This window comes from Notothenia coriiceps, unplaced genomic scaffold, assembly GCF_000735185.1.
Source record: "Notothenia coriiceps isolate Sejong01 unplaced genomic scaffold, NC01 NC01_scaffold00036400, whole genome shotgun sequence".
In the NCBI taxonomy this organism is placed as follows: domain Eukaryota; kingdom Metazoa; phylum Chordata; class Actinopteri; order Perciformes; family Nototheniidae; genus Notothenia; species Notothenia coriiceps.
Window position 1 is genome coordinate 591,943 of NW_011369101.1, and position 19,009 is coordinate 610,951.

General features: G+C 40.4%; 2 protein-coding genes across 2 annotated transcripts in view; both read right to left on the minus strand.

Moving 5' to 3' along the window:
* LOC104963762 (forkhead box protein P1-like) overlaps positions 1-19,009 on the minus strand; it is a 924,791-nt gene that overhangs the window by 456,694 nt on the left and 449,088 nt on the right. The window lies entirely within an intron of this gene.
* LOC104963749 (mitochondrial import receptor subunit TOM40 homolog) overlaps positions 1-19,009 on the minus strand; it is a 666,013-nt gene that overhangs the window by 387,127 nt on the left and 259,877 nt on the right. The window lies entirely within an intron of this gene.

Here is a 19,009-nt window from a genome sequence, read left to right on the forward strand (position 1 = left end):
TGATTCTTAAGTTATAGTATTTATCTGTATCTTTTATCGTAATAATGCTCATTTGAGTCCCACAGCAAAGACTGTTTAAACACCTTGAACTGTGTGAAACCACACATCCCTAATATTCATCTGGCTGCTACTTAAACACATATTTTACCTATTTACCGCCACTTACATATATCATCGATTTCTTAACTTGCCATATAGCGCCTCTGCGCATATCTATCGAGATGTAACAGGCAACTGTATACTATAAGATGCGCGTCTTACCGTCGGTTTTTTAATGATAGGATAACTATCTTTTCTTTTTGTAAGTGTAAAAATATTTCTTGCACTATATTTTTTCTGTTATCTGTGTTTTGGTCGTTGCCACTGTTGGGAGAAGGCCTGTGACACAAGATGTTCGTCGGCATAACTAAAACTACTCTGTAGCTAATTGTCTCCGCATCTATATGACTAATACAACAGGAGAGCCTTGAAGCACTCTCTAAACGGACAAATCGGTCTATAATACTGCCTGTAATGCTAGCGAGGTATTGCTCAGAATTTTACCTCTGTAGGACAGTTTTCTGTGGGGTTCTTTTCTGTCAAACTGGAGAACATTGAGGGAAAGCCTTCTTAAATGCTTGTTTTGTGTTGTCAAGCTACGTTTATATCCTTTAACCTTCGTTACCAGGAATCACATTTTTTATCGCTTTACGAATACATTTTTTGTAAACATCCTTTTTTAAGTGGAAACAAGCAGAAAATAACAACAATCTTAAATAAGCTCAACCATAAAGCAAAAAACAATAATACGTCTGTTCTTTGATACATGATAATTATTTTTATTTATATAAATAAGTCTTTCTTTTTTTTTAACCCGAGTTAACTCGTGTGAGATTATTCTGATATGGAATATTCACTTCTCATTTGCCATCTGCGCGATAAAAGTCCCATCCATCCATCCATCCCGCTGGAGAGTGCAGCTTCTCTCCACTAAGCATCCCGGAGCTTGATCTTTGCAGTCCTCACTGAGAATCTCGGCGGGCGATCCAGCCCTCGGTGGACCCGACTCTGCTGAACTGTGGCGGCCCACTGCCCAGCTTCTTACACAACCGAAGTCTGAGATCATGGCCCGGACCCGGCCGTGGGCGTTGGGCATGGAAGGATGTTGTGGGGTTTCAGGTGTGGACTGAAGGAAAAGTATCCAGATGAAGACGAGGGAAAACAACTTTCAGTGGATGTAATGTTGTTTGGTTATATATGGGTACTATTTTAAGAGTGCAGGTGGGCCAGTTGACATGGTTGTAAGAAGTATAACAGATAAGTATGAGGTCAAATCACTTTTACATATAGAGAGATGAAACATTAGTGAAGTCCAGTAATTTAAACATGGCGTCTCAATTTCAACATTGATGGTGTAAGGGAACAAATATAATTTTCTACTTCTGTGGAATATTGAACAAAGACAAATAAATCAAATTCCTCCACTTATTGAGCGAAACTTAAAAAGCACTACCAGTAAAAATCATGGTACTTAACAAAAAAAAGTAATGCATCTTAAGAGATCAGTTATTATGTGCTGTTATAGCAAAATGCTTCTTGTTTTCCCAAAGAACAACACAATTATTGCAAATTTCCATATCTGAAGAGAGCAGCACAAGTATGCGATGTATGGAACTGGCGGTTTGTGCAGAAGTAGCGGATGACATTGGTGTGTTGATCTCAGCAGTGGACTTCCCGGTCTGCAGCGAGTTCTGGGAGAATTCTCTTCACTGCAACTGACCGGTTGTCAAATTACCTTGTGGGAAAACAATGGCAGTACAAAATAAAATATTAAGGATCACTAATTTTACAAATAGACAAAATAGGGAATACTGTTGACAGGGATTTGTTCAAACTACTGTACACAATGGTGGCTCGCACCGTGACCCAAGACCTCTTTGGGAAGGAAGGTTATGTTCCACTCTGACTACTATTGGAGTCATCTCTGAAGACAATAAACATTTTAAACAATAGCTGAGTTAAATTTTAAAAGTTGGCATCAAATATGATGTTTTTGTGTTTTCCTGAAACCTTGTTCTTTGTATCATTCATCTGTATTTGTCTATTTATTTTATGATAGTTATTACTATCTAACGTTAATTTTGTTGGGCTGGCCTCTATCCCGGATGGAGAATGGCATTTTTTTTGCATTTCTTATCTTCTTAGTTCTTATGTCTTATCTATGCTCCCTTACTTGTCAAGTCATGTATGAGCTGTTCTGTTTTGTGGGTTGTATTTGAAAAATGCTATCAAAGATATAATGGAAAAAAAAAAAAAGTGCAATCAGAGTGTGTGCGTGTCATTGTAATTGTTCACCTGCCATCTTTCGTGCTCATACTGGCAGAGCTTCCCAGTTCAGACACAGACAGGTTGGAGTGGTTTGGATGGCGCGGGGTCACATTAGGGCTGCTGTGGTCAGTAGTTCGGAGCGAGTGCGGGCCACCTCCAGAATAGTCCTTTCGGGGGCCGCAGGCCCAGGGCCCAACCTCTGCAGGGGGGAACGGCTGCTGTCTCTGGAGCAGCTCCAAACTTCTCCTCCATCTGTCTTCCTGGAACTCCTGGTGCTCTGCAGCTGCTGCTAGCTTGGTGACACTCCCTGTGGGAGAAGAGAGAGATGTCTGAGTTTCTAAGAACAACACAACTGTTTTCATCAGAGGGATGCACGAATTAAGATATTCTGCCAATTGTCTGTGTAAATCATTTCAAGCTTATTTCAGGACAATGGCAGAAGAATGTAGTGTCTTCTTTAGTGGAATTCCTATCTTATTAGTCTTTCTCTAAAAGGAGTACGCATATGCTTTACAGACAGTTGCTCAAACTAATCTTTATGTATTACGGTGACATCAATCAATTCATCGGAAATTAGCCCATTATGAGGCATCTGGCAATCCATTAACTACATACAAATTAAAAAACTAGGCTCAATTGCAGTTTGATCTTTTTTAAGATCAACAAACTTCCACATATGATAACATGGTATTCTCATGATAATGTAGCTGCAAGAGACCAGCAGTCCACTAGGTGTTCTGTGTGACTGTACTTTTCGGGTAGGTGATCAACAAAGCCACCCATGCCAGCAGGAGGAAGGGTAGAGAAAGATGATAGTTGCCATGCTCTTTGAGCATGGAGTCCACCGGAGGCCTCCTGGACCGCCCAGTGGCGACCGGGTGGTGCCAGGTTCCTGGATGGATGTTTCCGGCGGAGGGGAAGGGGGGCCATCATCCATCCGCTTATAAATTGACTTCTGCAAGAGGGGGGGGACAGGACGAAGGGGAGTGAGCACAATCTGCACAGAATGTTTTGATATCGGAAACATCTTCAAAACAAAACGTTGCTTAGGGTCACACACTGACAGACACAGACCTCGCTCAACCTTCTTGTCAGTAGTGGGGTGGGATGACGTTGCCTTGGCGCGAGGGAAGCCTGTCTGGGAACTTCTCCAGGAGCTTAGTGTTGAGCTTCAGGGCGCGTCTCATGATGACTGAAATGCGGAATAAAAACGTTTTAATTATCAGATATTTATCATTATTCATGTTTAAATAGTAGGGATATCATATAAACATATTACTTGGAACATACAGTATAATCCACATGACTATCATCCAGCAGAGGGGCAGTCTCACAACCACAGCTCCAACTTCTCTCATCTGTCTCTGGGAACCGTCCTGTGCTGCAGCTGCGCTGTGTTGTGGACCACTCTGTGGAGAGAGAGGGCGAGATGTCTGAGTCTAAGAACAACACACACTGGTTTCCAGCAGAGGGATGCACGAATTAAAGACATATCTGCCAATTTTCGGTGTAAAACTTCATTTTCAACTTATTTTAGACAATGGCAGAAAAAAAAAAAATGTAGTTGTTTCTATTGTGGATGTCACTTCTTATTAGTCCTTTCTCTAAAAGGAGTACGTATTTGGCTTTAACAGGACAGTTGCTATTTGATCTTTATGTTTATTAGATGAATCAGTCCAATTTATTCGGAAATTAGCATCTATTGAGGCTCTGGCAATCCTTAACTACATACAAATTAAAACTAGGCTCAGATCTGAGTTCTGATTTTAGATTTTTAAGATTAGAGTGGGTAGTGTTACTCTGTGATTTGTGTACTGAAGTAGTACCTATGAGGAGCAGGTAGTTCCTCATGTAGTTTATACGGTTTCTCTTCCGCAGCGGAGCATTGAACACGCTGGTGCTGGGCGTGATGAAGCACTCCTTGTCCTCGTCAGTCTCCCGGCTGTCGGGACCCTCCAGCATGGGGAAGGTGCTGCCACGAGGCTGCACAGTCACAGAAAATACACACAAACATTTGATGAATTCAGGTGAATTTTCCATCAGAGGCCTTACAGGATTAAATAAGGACTATTTAAATAATATTGTATCTGAAAAGAATATTAAAGCATAAAGAAAAAGGGGGACAAAAGAGAACAATTAAAAAAATATAAAGATCTTTCCATTTGAAATGAATGATCTTATCATCTGATAACAAATGTCATGCAATGTGTTTAATATTTGCCGCCTTTACTACGAAGAACAAGAGACAATAGATCTCCTTGGGGCAAAGCCAGTAACAATCAAAGTGACGCAAGTAACCAGTGCAAGTGAGGACACAACTGGAACAGGATGTTTTCATACAAACTCAACAGTATTCTTAGAAACCACTAACCAAAAGTGAAAACTGATTATGAAGCATAAAACTTGCAGATAAACCTTGACTCAATATACTGTTCATGTCTTCCTGATAACGATTGAGTTTTGCCTAAATTAGGAGATGCTTGTAACGGTCACTCACCACTACAGTGACTCCATCGTGCACCAGGGAGGAAGAGGCATACAGACTGGTGGAGTATTTCCCCACATACAAAGTGGCCCTAAAAAAGGAGAAAACAAAGTTAGTCAAATGTCTACTTACTTTAGACACAGTACATATTTCATGCTAAAGTGTGACGGAATAGAATTGTGGTAAACACATCTTGAATGTATTACAGAACGGTCAGAGTTTGCCATCATCTCCCTAAACAGGCGAAACCGTCACAGTGGCTCCACCACTGAAAGTACTGTTTCCAGCAGAAGCAGGTGTGAACTCAATATATGAAAATAAAGCCGTACTGCAGTGTGAAACCTGAGCTGAAACCAGGCCTGCTAGCATCCACTTGTTAGGTATTACATGTCTAGACTCCATCCCAACATTAAGCAACCTCACATCTTACAAAAGCTTGATTTCTGCCTTCCAGTAAGTTAGTCCCCTGTGATTAATAGGCAGAATGTTCTTACATGTTTAAAACTGTGCTCAACCAATGATTCTCCCTGAATGAGTAAGACATTCTTCTTCTTTTGTATCTAGGCCAAATTAGAAATAGTAGTAACAATCATAGAAGGAAAAGCCAAAAAGAGTAGGGGTCATGAACACTGCTTACAGGAATTTGTTCTTGGGCTTATTCTCTTTGGGAAAGGGGTATTCCCACTGTGTGATGCGGCCAACCTCTCCAGACATGAAAGTGAGGTACCGCAGGGTTTCCACGGCAACGTTAGTGTGGGGGAACTTTAGCGGAGGCCCTTCGCGCTGCCAGATATACATGGCTACCACCGGGAGAGTTATAGTTCTGAAACCACTGAACGTCTCCTGATTCGCTGTCCACCGTCACCACCAGGCCGTCACCGTTGGACACAAAATGAGCCACTTCTGTGGGGAACCGAAGAGTGGACAAGTGATTAGTACTGTCTGTCAGAGAATACACTGATCAAAAGAGCCAGCGTGTTGAATAGTCTTACTGTATTTGGTGTCATCATCAGGAAGGGTCGAGGCGTAGTCGGAATAGGTGGCATTCCAGCGCAGCTCTCTGCTCTTGGTGTCGTACATGGTGATGGTGTACTCTGACGGGGAAATGAACCACAGGGACATATTCACACCGGGAATTTTTTTTTTCTTCTTCTAACATACACAAAATTGTGGCTTTGAGTTTGCATTTGAGTAAACACAATACATTAATAAAAGTGTATTTATATAGCCCGATATCACAGATTTTTACATTTGTCTCGGGGACTTTTAATTGGCCCTCAGCTAATTTAAAAAGTATTATTGAATACGGCCCAAACCTGAAACTTGCTTCACTTCTACTGTACTTCTTAAATACATGTTAAAATATAAGTAAATAATAAGCCACATTTTTGAATATATTCAGTCAATTAAAGTTGACAACATTTTCTAACAAACATTAGTTGATAAAAAAATTGCCCAATAACTTATTTTCACAACAAGCTTGAAATATAACCCCTAACCCTAACTCCCAAAGCAACCCCACAGTTAATGGGGATACATGGAAGTGCAAAGTGTTGGTTTTGAGTTGGTTTTGCTTCGAAGCAAAAAATCTTGAAGACAAGTTGAAACAAAATTGAGCATCTGTGCCGTTTGGTTAAAGAGTGAGTAATGACTAGAAACCATGTAAAGGAAGTATTTAATTGACAGGGCTCTCATGGTGTAGGTCTGTGTCTACAATTACCATCCCAGGGATATAGTGGGGGTTGGTGTGGTTTAAGGGAGGGGCGGGGACAGAAGCAGAGATAAGAGAGGTAAATAAGGGTTTGCCAACAGTTTGGGTAACAGTATGCAAGACAAACGGGCCCGTAAATTAGTCAGATTAAGAAATGAATAGGATTGGCTGCTATGGTAATCTGGTGAAAACTAGTTTGGCAAAATTGAGTTAAAAAAAAGGGTCTTGTGTTGCTGGATCGTTTAGTTATTTTTTACCTGTGCGTCCCAGATAGAGAAGAGAGGAAGAGGGACACAGCATCTCAGCGAAGGAGGAAGTCAAGGTCTGCTGCTTCTCTCCAGTCAACAGGTCCACCACATACCACAGGTCCTGCTTCTTACCTGCACATGCACACACACAGATTAAGTTAATACACTCCGCAATGATTACAGTATTTATATTATTCTTGACATAATCATAACATATATCTTCTGTCTGATCATATTAACTAATAATACAAATGTAATTAAGGTAATGTTACTCATACTTTCTCTACTCTGTTATTAATGTGTCACCTTTTAATATAATTGTCCACTGTGGAGAAGGTTGCTATTCTTGAGGTTTCTCCCTATTTTGCTGTTAAATAATAGTTTTTGCTTTTTTCAAATCTGTGGTCCAATGATAGTGTGACAACATCCAAGATATATGTGTTTTTTTGGCCTACCTAAAAAAAACCTGTTTAGGAATCATCAAATAAATAATACTTTATTTATCCAAAGTCAGGAAAGTGTATGTCACAGCAGCATTTTGACAATAAATCTACAAGAATTATAACACTTCTTAAAAATACAATAAAAAACAATATAAATATATTCTTAGCAAAAAATAGATATTCAGACGAGTATCTAAACACTATAAAATCCACAGAGTAAATTTGAATACTCTCTAGCATACAGAGTATATTAGACATTGTCCTTAAGGTGCCTCACAGTGATGGGTGTTTCCATTCTATCATTAAACGACGAACCCATCTTTGTTCTTGCTTATTCTGTGGATGCAGGGAGTGGCAGTAATGTACTAATCATAGATTCGAATGGAAGAATGCATAAACAATACATCTGGAAATGGGCACTGCAGAGGATCCAGCAGCATGGTTTGGCCTGATAACTCTCATAAACTCTACTAGAGTTTGAGATTGTAACCATTTCCTATCTTTGCATTTGCAATACGCTTTGTTCGTGCAGCAGCTTCAGTTGAATGAAAACAAAAGATTCACTGATAATGTCTTTGTGGAGGCAAATGTCACCCACTTCCCTTCAGACAATGACACAGTCACTTTGGTAGATTACCTTTCCTCTGTTAACTGTTTCAAATTCAAAAGAGCACAGACCTAGACCGCAAATGGCGTGGTACTGGAAGACATCAGAAATACCTGCTCCTTTATGTGAGGAGACGAGGATACATTTGTATTCCTTTTTGGAGCATTAGCCTTACCCATGTAAAGTACGCCATCAGAGCTGCGACAGGGAGAAGCCTGGACCAACTCGGGGATCGTGAAGGGTAATTTCTGTTGTGGGAAAATGAATGAAGGAACATTAGAAAAACCACTACATGCTGTATGTCTTTTGATGTCCACAACTTCAGAATGAGCGTGCATTACATTCAGCATGACTTATACACACACGTGTAATGTGAGAAGATGTGTTTTTCTACAGAATAGGGAACTGAACAGCGTGTTGCTCACTAGACAGGGGGAGATTATGGTTAGTGATTAAAAAATGATTTCCTCTTACTGTCAGGCCTTCGTTGTTCTTTCCTCCAAGAGAGTACAGGCTGCCGTCGTTGGGGTCAGGCAGGAAGGCTGGTCTAGAGGGACACATTTAACAAGATATATCAATACCAGTACAGGGAGCCAAACTAAAGAAAAGTTACCACTAGGGCTGCTCAATTAATCGTATTTTAATTGCGATTACGATTATGGCTTGCAATGATTACGAAAACAACGTAATCGAAATAAAACGATTATTTTTTATTATTATTAGTTTTTTTTTTTTTTTTTTTCAGTTGAATTATACTTAACGTTCAGGGTAATCAACTGTTAAAAACATACTGTTCACATTTTTTTTTCTCAAATAAATGGATGTTTTCAAAGTCAATGAATAATCGCATTTAATAATCGCTTTTTTTCTTTCTTTTAATGACTGATTTGAAATGCCATTTTCTTAATATCTTTCATTTTTTGTAAAGCACTTTGAATTGCCTTGTGTTGAAAAGTGATATATAAATAAACTTGCCTTGCCTTGCAATTACAATTATTGACCCAAATAATCGAGATTATGATTTTTGCCATAATCGAGCAGCCCTAGTTACCACAACTATTTACATTCACCACCTTTAGTTACAGATATGTAGGACACAAACTTATTTAGAAATACATCCATGGAGAAAAAGTCAATGCAAAATGACATACTCTGCCACATGTGTGGGGACCTGGAGAACTGGATCTGTGAGGAGAGAAAAGAAGACGCAAGTCAGGACTGACAAGAATATCAACCAACAATGCAAACTGTGGCCAGGAGCTGTTGAGCAAGAGAGTGACATGAATATCAGTGAGATTCAACGGCACGGAACGCAAAGTCCAAATTAAAAAACGAATTCCCTTGGAGCAAATATGAAAAGCAAACAGTCATGTCCGCCAACGGCTCCGCTTGGAAGGCAAGCAATTCAATATTTACAGATGTATGGATAATGCAGCTTACATACTCCCTCCTTTTGTCTATTTCACTATATTTGTGATAAATTAAAGTATTATAGTATGCTGCTTTTTCCTCCTGTGTATGATTACTCACCTGTAAAACATTGCTGTATCCGTCTCCTTTCATTTGGCATTCTTAATACGTTCTTAAAATACATCTACCTATTGTTCAACTTTGTGCTTCACTCTGGAAACCTGATATAAAAGAGTTACAGAAAAACACAATAGCTCTTTAAGCCCAGAGACAAAGCGTCAACAACTATTGCTACTAAGAAACACACACCTCCCTACTGTGTGAACATACAGGGCGGGGACCAGGTGGTGCTGATCTCTGTGGAGGTGCCTAAAGGGGTCAACAGGAGCAGGGGGGGGGGGAAGTGTAGGATTACCTGAAGGTGGCCATTGGGCCTGTTAAGACCTGGCGTTAACAACCAATCACAAATAGACAGCTTTAACTACAGGTGTGAATGCACCCAAGACAAATTGAGGAAGCTTTGGGATCCTATCGCTCAGAACCCATTCCGGGGGGGGTCTTGGCCGCATTGAAAGACCGTCACTAAACTAACATCCTCTGCTTAACCAGAAGGAAGCGCTCAGTCGCTGGCTTTGTCCAATGAAAATAGCTCTGTGTATTTGAACAGTGTCTGTGTTTGAAAAACATTATTATTTTGATAGTATTTCTCATATCAAAGGAACCACATGAGGGGATCTTGTGTTTTGGATGTCATTATCATATTGTCGGTGGTTGGTGTAAGAGAAGGCACTTAAATGTGAGTAGGGAAAGGAGATCGGATCAAAGGTGGTCTCTCAAGACAAGTTTGGGGACACACTTAATTGCAGGTTTGAACTGACGTCTGTGGAGCGGTCTACTTGTGAATGAATTACAAAAGGCTCCACAATTAATAGAAATGTTATCAAAATTGCGATATGGACCAGCTCAATCTTTGGAAAGAAAGAAACAAATTTGACATTATCATTTGGAATACGGTAGTTTGGTGCTTCAGAGATGTCCTGGCTCTCACTTAATAAAATAATGCTTGTTTAATACAGATCCTCTTCAACCAAACTTAATTTGAATATATATTTCGATGACTGTGGGAAGAGTTTCCAAAATCGTAAATCATACCGTATATCTTGAAATAGTAGTCAAATGAGTCCTTTTTCCAAATCGTGTAGCCCTACAAAAGACACATGCTGACACCAGGTCCGAACAGGTCCATTGTTTCTTGGGTTCAAGCAGCATATGCATTTGTTATGTGTTATAACAGATTTTTGTTGGAAAACAATGGTTTCACAGAAATACGCCGACACCATGCCGACACCCGTTAGCTGATATACAAACACAGGTCTGCAAAGCCGACAGGATATAACTAGCAAACAGCGAGACGACATGCACGTGGGCTGAGTTGTACTGTTTTGGTGTAGGGAAAAGATTTCTAATCCCCCCTCATTCTGTAGGTGTATGGTTACCTGACAAGAGCACAACAACAGGTGTGTGGGGAGCCTGGTACAGAGCTAGTCAAATGTATATTCAATAGTCATTCCAGAAAAACAGATGATGCAGAGGAGGCTACTTCTGAATATTAATGACTTGGGTATTAGGTGGACCTAACCAGGACATGTGGGTTGAAACTAGAGTAGTTTTCAATCTTTGCAATCCCTTAAAAAAGTGATCAGAACAGTTAAATAGTCATGCTTTGTGTTTAACTTTAAAAAAAACCTTAAGTGCACTTATCTAATGTTATTCCCAAGCGTATAGTTTCTACATTAACAAAGGTACCCATAGTACATGCTGTGTGTGTGTAGGTGACACTACAGCAACGTGGCTTACCCTTGACCATTCTGACCTTGATTACAGGCTATTTCTGCCCCTCTTTCAGTTAATAATTACCTAGTTTCCATGCCTAGCTAGGAGAACACCGCCCAGTACTTCCATGTGCTTAATCCCACCTAAGGTTTTCCCACTAAGGTATTTTGGTTGTGTTATACCTTAACCCTAAAACTGACAAAAGACACATCACGATTGTCATTGTGGTTAAGAAACAGCAGTGGGATCCCCGTTTTCCCTGTGGCAACGCAACAAGTGGTTTTGCAAGTGTAACCTGAATAAGGAACTGTGACTTGAGAAAAAGGTTACAATTGACTCTTGTCCTCTCCTCTTACCTTCTTTCAGAGTCCATTTGATAGAGCCTGACTTCTTGCTAACGGCGTGCAGGTTTCCATCCAGCGTGGACACAAAGAGCAGGCTTTCAGGAAGGGAAACGGTGCTGGCGCCGCAAAACCCCTACAGAACGGGGAAAAAAACCAAGGTGATGTACTTATAGCAATCTCTACTCTTTAGATATTCACATTCATTAATTAATGCACATGAATCAAAGTGACAACATATTCAATTCAGTCATTAGTAAGCAGGCATGTTTGAGCATGCATGCTTTCACTTAATTCATAACCTGTGCTCCTGGCTGCATTAAGGTGATGAATAATGAGCCACTAATGACTTTACCATTACTGATCCTCACACACCTGGACCAAACATTAATGTACGTATGCTTATTATCTTATCAAAACGACAGCTTGAGATTATATAATCACACACAGTGGAATGCAGAAATATGGAAGAAGAGGGTCCACTCTGAGAAATGGGGCCTGTTTTGGCAGCATTTCGTTGAAAGGGGGTGGGGTGTTGGGTTGCCCCCAGGGAGTGTGCCACCTTAGTTGGCTTTACAAATCATTGAATTTCAAATCAATACCCTACAATGACGACTGAAGAGCAAACAAGGAGTGGGCTAGGTAACAGGGGACCTGGGTTCAGAAGGTTCAAAGTAACAGCTTGAGCCGAGGGTTGCGACGTCTAAACTTCTGCATTACACTCGTGCTAACACCTAGCATAGCTTATATGATCACTTTGGCTTTTTTAAAACAGATTGCACAGTGAACTGAAGGAAAAGAGTGCTTTAACTTCCCTTTGCACAGTTGATTAGTGGGCTGACGGGGCATATGGGAGCCTTTATTTCCAGAACTTTTCCCTCCCACTCAGACATCAGAACACTTTGATTCATTTCATGACAGCTGACACAACACATACATACAAAGATGCAGCAAGTCAGGGAAATTAGTTCAAGCCATAACCACAACGACAGCTAAACGACCCGGCCTCATGACTTGGCTTATGCCTGAGTGAACAGCTCTGTGGGGGATGTGTGCTGCGCTCACCCCACTATGGAATTCTGAAAACGCCACTCTTGATAACCAAGCCCTGGGCTTCTTATGGTTTTTGGCACCAATGTGCAGGAAGATGTCCAGTGGGTGTGTTGGAGAGCTCTGAATGCCAGACAAACCCAAAAGTGCAGTACCAAGTGAGCATGTCCACTCTCTCTCTACTTTCATTTAAGATGTTTTTTCAAGATGATATGCAACTGGTACACAAGAGTTTTCTCCACTCCAGAATAGGGCTGCTCGATTATGGTAAAAATCATAATCTCGATTATTTGGGTCAATAATTGTAATTGCGATTATTCATTGACTTAGATAACACCCATTTATTGGAGAAAAACAATGTGAACAGTATGTTTTTAACAGTTGATTACCCTGAACTTTAAGTATAATTCAACTGAAAAAAAATGCAAAGTATAAGTAATAATAATAATAAAAAAAATAATCGTTTTATTTTGATTACGTTGTTTTCGTAATCGTTGCAAGCCATAATCGTAATCACGATTAAAATACGATTAATTGAGCAGCCCTACCTACCTACCTATATCCAGAAAATCGATTTTGTGTACTTCAATTACTGACAAAAAAGTTTCACATATCATGCAATCATTGACATGCCAAACGTTTTTGACTGATTCCTGCCTCATCAATCAGGCACAGCGTATTAGCACTTTTCAGTGGCTTACTCTCAGGGTCAGGCTGGGAGTAAAAAAAATCTGGGAATGCCACTAAATCTGCCATCCTTACCACAGGAGTCTTGGAAAACCGAGCAGACTGACCTCAGTTTCCTGCTGACCCACAGCGGTATTGATCAACTTCTCTGACTAATCCCATTTACAGCTCCCTGGGGGCAGTGCAAATAGCCCCCACATGTATACATTATAAGGCAGATTATCATCTTACAGTTACTATCACGCTCTTCTGATCATGTTCCCACTATTGTAGAGATAAGGACTGCGGGGGTTAAAGTGCTCCTAAGTCAGACACAAACAAACCACCAGAGCTAGTAATTCAGGCCTGCGCATGTGGTAAGGAGAGCAAAAACAACCACTACCCTCACTGTGTCACTCAGGGTGTTCCCCTTTGTCCCAGAGCTTTCTTTCCTTAGAAAACCAAGATCATAAAAAATAACCAGTTCACGAAAATTATTTTCTCCCTCTGTGTTCTTCAGGTTAAAACTTAAAATGGGAAAATGACTCCTGTTATAACAGAGACAGAGGCAACTATTCTATAAACTGAACGTTTCACACTCTTCAGAAGGAAACTGGGTCCTTCCACATTTGGCTACCAGTGCCCTTCTTTAGTCTCACATCCTATAACAACTTTCGTGTCAATATTGCACACCTGTGAGTGTTCCCACTGGGCTGCAAGCTCAAGAGCATTACACATGTGTACTGGGGGAATCATAACTAACTTGTTTTTGGGCCCCCCCGTTACCTCCATCAGGGTTTTCTGTTTCGCAAGCAAATAACTCTCCTAACATCTGTTGGCCTCTTAGTTTTGGACGGACACTAATATTCAACTGTTGAATATACAGTGTTGCCTCAGGGAACATGTCGTTTGATATGTCTAGCAGCTCACAGCGACTGCTTTGGTAAAACATCATCAGTGGTGAGTGGGAAAGCTTTTTTAGAATACTCAAACATCATGGTTCTCCCTCTCGTTTCCTCATTCTGAGTTAACACAGAAGTTGTTGTGTAAGCGAGTTACATAACACTACAGAACTGGGCGAAACCAAAGTCTTGGCAGGTTCCGAGGTATTCACTTTCTCCTGTACAATGCGGCCAGGCATACCTTAAGGGACACTGAGTACAATGCTCATGAAGTCACTGGTAGCCGGCTGGAGTGTCAGTGTGCTTCACATCCTCTTGTATGGCAAACCAACCTGAATACAGGACAGGCTGGAACTGGCAGCTTTCCCAGTGAGTGTAAACAAGGGCTTTAGGAGTACACCTGCCTTATTGCCCCTTTGTCAGATACTCTCATATCTTCAAGATAGTGAATTATAATTACATCACAAACTGATAGTAAGAGCACCCGAGTAGAGACTGCAAAATAAATCCATAGTCTCGGAAGAAATAATTGTTTGTGTACAAACTAAGAGCCAGGCAGACAAAATGCCTCTTTATAGGCAAGGCAAGTTTATTTATATAGCACTTTTCAACACAAGGCAATTCAAAGTGCTTTACAAAAAATGAAAGACATTAAGAAAATGGCATTTAAAATCAGTCATTAAAAAGAAAAGTTAATAAAATAAACATTAAAAGAAAAAATACATACGTTACAGTGCAGTCTAAGATATGAATAGTTCGATTAAAAGCAGCGACAAAAAGAAAAGTCTTCAGCCTGGATTTAAAAGTAGTAAGAGTTGCAGCGAACCTGCAGGTTTCTGGGAGTTTGTTCCAGATACTTGGAGCATAATAACTAAACGCTGCTTTACCATGTTTAGTTCTGACTCTGGGGACAGAAAGCTGACCCGTCCCTGAAGATATGGGACACAAAAGCTGAGTGACACGTGTAAGAGACACAGGGGAGGGGATGATGACTCATGGAGGAGAGGAAGGTAAAGGGCCAGTCATGCGCCAATCTGTTTCTTGTATTCATCCTTAGAAAGGAAGTGGCAAGCGGCTGTACAATCCTCTGAAAAACTGATCATAAAATCTGAAAGCAAACAAAAGCCCAGTATCCAGGGTCACTGTGACATGGCTGACCTTCACGGTGCATCAACAGGTTATGATGGTTGCCAAGCATGTGGGAAGGTAACTTCAAGCAGGCGCTTTCTGTTGCACAGCTGCTTATAAAAAGGTGTGCGAGTCCCGAAAACAACAGAAAAATTACATTTATAGTGGGACAACAAAATAAACACGTGTGTGGCTAAATTGCATACAGGCAGATTAATCGGTGGTGTCATCTGAAACACTGGAGCTGTGTGAAACTGATTTTCCAGGCTTTTAAGGACTTATTTAGAGTTGCATGTGTGGAAGAGAGGCACATGTATGGAGTACACACAATGGAATGAAACATAGCTTCAAAGGAAGTCGTACATTGTAAAAACAGCATTAGCAAGAAAATGATAGGGCAGTCTGACAACATATGTATTAATTGGGCTTGCGATAAATGAGTTGTTTTGTTGAGAAGTGGAACACTCTCTTATAACTGATACGTCACAGTAATAAGCAGTACGTTTGCAGCTTGCTTCGGCGCAATAATAACACAGGAACCAAGAAATACTTATCTCACACCTACTCTTCAGAGTAGCTGTAGTGGAGCAACAAGTCATAAAGATTAGTTTTGAAAGTCACTTAAGTCCAACATAGTCAAGTAGTCATTAGAGGTCTCCCTTTAGGGCTGCATGAAAATGACAGGCTTGGGGTTGTTTGATTTTATTCTGTCTCAGGCACCTACAGTATGAGAGTTTAATTATACTACAGTAGGAAAGGTGAGCTCAAATGCCATGCGAAAATTATTGTTATATCCACATTTGATGAAGAAGAATATTATTTTCAAGCAGCATATCTTGTCAACAAAGTGTGTAAGCTGCTCTCTGCATGGAGTTGCTCAAGTGGAGAGGATGTCACGTGTTGGCCCTCGCTCAGGCACACTCATTCAGAGCCTAGCCAATCTACTGTTCTGATAAGACGGTGTAGGATCACAACTTTTACTCCCATAAACAACATGACTAAGGTTGGCTGGTATAAAGTAGTAAAATAATATTAGAGTTGTAGTGGGCCAGCGGATGTGTAAAGTGGGGCGTGGGCCTAATGTGAGAAAACGTTTCTTTAAACAAACATATCATCTGAGACCGCAAGCTAGATTTTAGTCACTATCATATCCTCCTTGCAAAAGATGTATAAATACCTCAATTGCGAAGATGATGCAGTAAGATGAGTCTTTTCTCTATGTATCGCTCTCTTTCTCTCCTACACACACTCACAAATGGCACCATGTATAGATAGCCTTTGTCATTCGTCATGACCACAGAAGCAGACTGTCAACAAGGCTAAGAAGAACCTGAGACATGATAGAGGATTATAAGGCTACTTTAATCTTTTTCTTATCTGAATTGATTTACTAGCATTTTAGCTAATTTCCCTGCATGGAGACCTTCTAGAAGTCTGGCTCAGTTTCAGCCAGTTATTTGGCCCCTGTTTGTGCCAGGCAGTGATGCTAAGGATCCCATTATCAGTTTTCTTTAACAATTTATATTGCAGCCTGTCTTTTCTTGCAGTTGTGGCTACTTTACAAACATTGCATTTTTAAATCACATCTAGTACAATGCATTGCATGTGAACAAAGGCATTGATGTTTGTGTGGTTGTTTTGTACATTTTCTGGATGCACAACAATGCCATGCTTTGCTTGACACGTTTGACTTGCACTACCTGGTTTGCCACCTTTTCATTGTTAATGTTAATGAATGACTCAAACAATAAGCAACACATTCTGAAGTATGTGCATGTGCAAACAAAGGACGAGTTCAGCCTTGTGACAAAGATAAGGAGGTGTGTTGTGTTATCATGCAAGCTGTGGGAACATTGACATATCATCAAGCCTTAACAACAGTACAGTATAAGCTCTATGTTTCAGCAGTGATATAAATGAAAGGGAATTTCTTACGCTTGCCTATCTGATTCTGAAATACTTTGGGGAGGTTGATGACGAGAACAAATTAAGTAGTTTCGAGACAGTCTAACAACATTAAACCTACAACATATAGACAGCAAATTGTCATATTGAATAACACAGAGATCTATTTTAAGAGGATGGATATGTTATTTTCATGCTCCTACGGTTTGCTTTATCTGAGAACTCTGGTCTAATGAATTAAAAATGTTATAAAGAAATGTGAGCAATGTTAATTATAGTGTTTCCAAAGCTGGTATTACTTAAAAAGTTGTGCTTTTAGCCATAAAGCTAACGTTAGCTTAATGATATCATGTGAATACAACACGCAGCACACAGACAGAGTGAAAAGGCTCACTGAATGACACTTATTCAAGTTCGTACTTCAATATTAGTTGCACTAGAAGCAGAAAAACAAGCCTAAAGTTGGATGAAACGAATAGTTATGCGGGTAACTCCGAGATAATGTCTTCTAACTTAAGCTAGCTTATCCAGTTAGCCCCTCTTACCTTTTGTGGGATCCCAGCGCAGCAAAGCAACGACAAAAAGCACCACAACAGGGCCCGACTGCTCACTGTCCAGTCCATGTTTTCTGGTCTCAGACCGGGATAGACAGCTGGTCCGGAGGGCCGTTGACTACATAGAACATGTGTTTTGTCTTACAACCAGATGCTATTATTTTTAAATCAACGTTAAAGGCACTGAGCCAGCAGCAGCGGCGAATACAACGTTGGATCCGCTTCTTCCTGAAATGAAAAGCGTGGGGGTTGGACTTTGGGATAGATATCTACACGAGTGGAGGAGGGGAAATGTTAGAGTTGGTGTAAGCCAATGAGAAAGGAGCTACAGACACCGGATGTGTTATAAAGTAGATCCGGGGGACATTTTCTGCAGAAGTCCACGAGCCCAGCCCTTGAGAGCATGCTTTCTGTGGTCAAACCAGCCAGTCTTGAACGTTTTGCATTTAACATGGCTAGAAAACGCTTATTTGCATGCACATTTTCGAGACAGTATTACGATACCTGACGTAAATGTGAATACAAATAGTTTTCTTTTTCTAATGCATCATGGTGCATGTTGGAACTGCGTGACTAGGCCGCGTCTGCCTGGACCATGGCCTGAACATGTCGAAGTAAGTTTAATTTTTGTATAACGTGAATGGAAAATCCTAATAGTTGATTTCTTCTTACACACAGTATGTTTTGCTGTCCACAGGGCCGGCCGTAAGGGTTCATAGCAGGTTTTGGAAGGGCTTGCATATCCCCACGTGGACCGAATGGAGACCGGCTAAGGCCTAACGAGACGGTGAGTTTTTGTTTACACATTTGAAATCTCTTGTTTTTGATCGTGAATGATGATTTAAGTGCGTTAGACTTCTGATATGAAAATGAAGTCATCATATACTTTTCTGACTCAACCCCACAAATATATATCCTGGTGTGTGGTCTCATTCAGGTTCACTCAGACATTTTATATTTACAGGAAATGGATGTTGGTGTGGCTGGATCCCTGCATGAGCAACATGGTGAGTATCTTATGTGATCACAATGTGGCCTTTAATAGTTATGTATGATGATCATGATGCGTTAGACTTCTGATTTAATATGAAGACAATCTATATCTGACATGACCAACATACAATATTGAAATGGATGGTGTTGAAATAACTGAGCTTACTCAAAGTGGTTTTCTTTTGCAGCAATCTGATTGACAATCAACAAATGGACAAGGTGACACCAGGACTCGTAAATCAACATGTTCGTGGGTTTCTAATGTGTGCATTCCTGAGCCATTAGAAAATGCATACTGCTTGACTGTGGAAATATATGTCTTGTGAATAAAGCAATTGTAAAAAATAAAAAAACAGTAATTTTCTTTCTTTAAGTTCACCATGTGCTCTTTCCTTAACACCTGAATGGCTTTTTCCTTAGCCATTC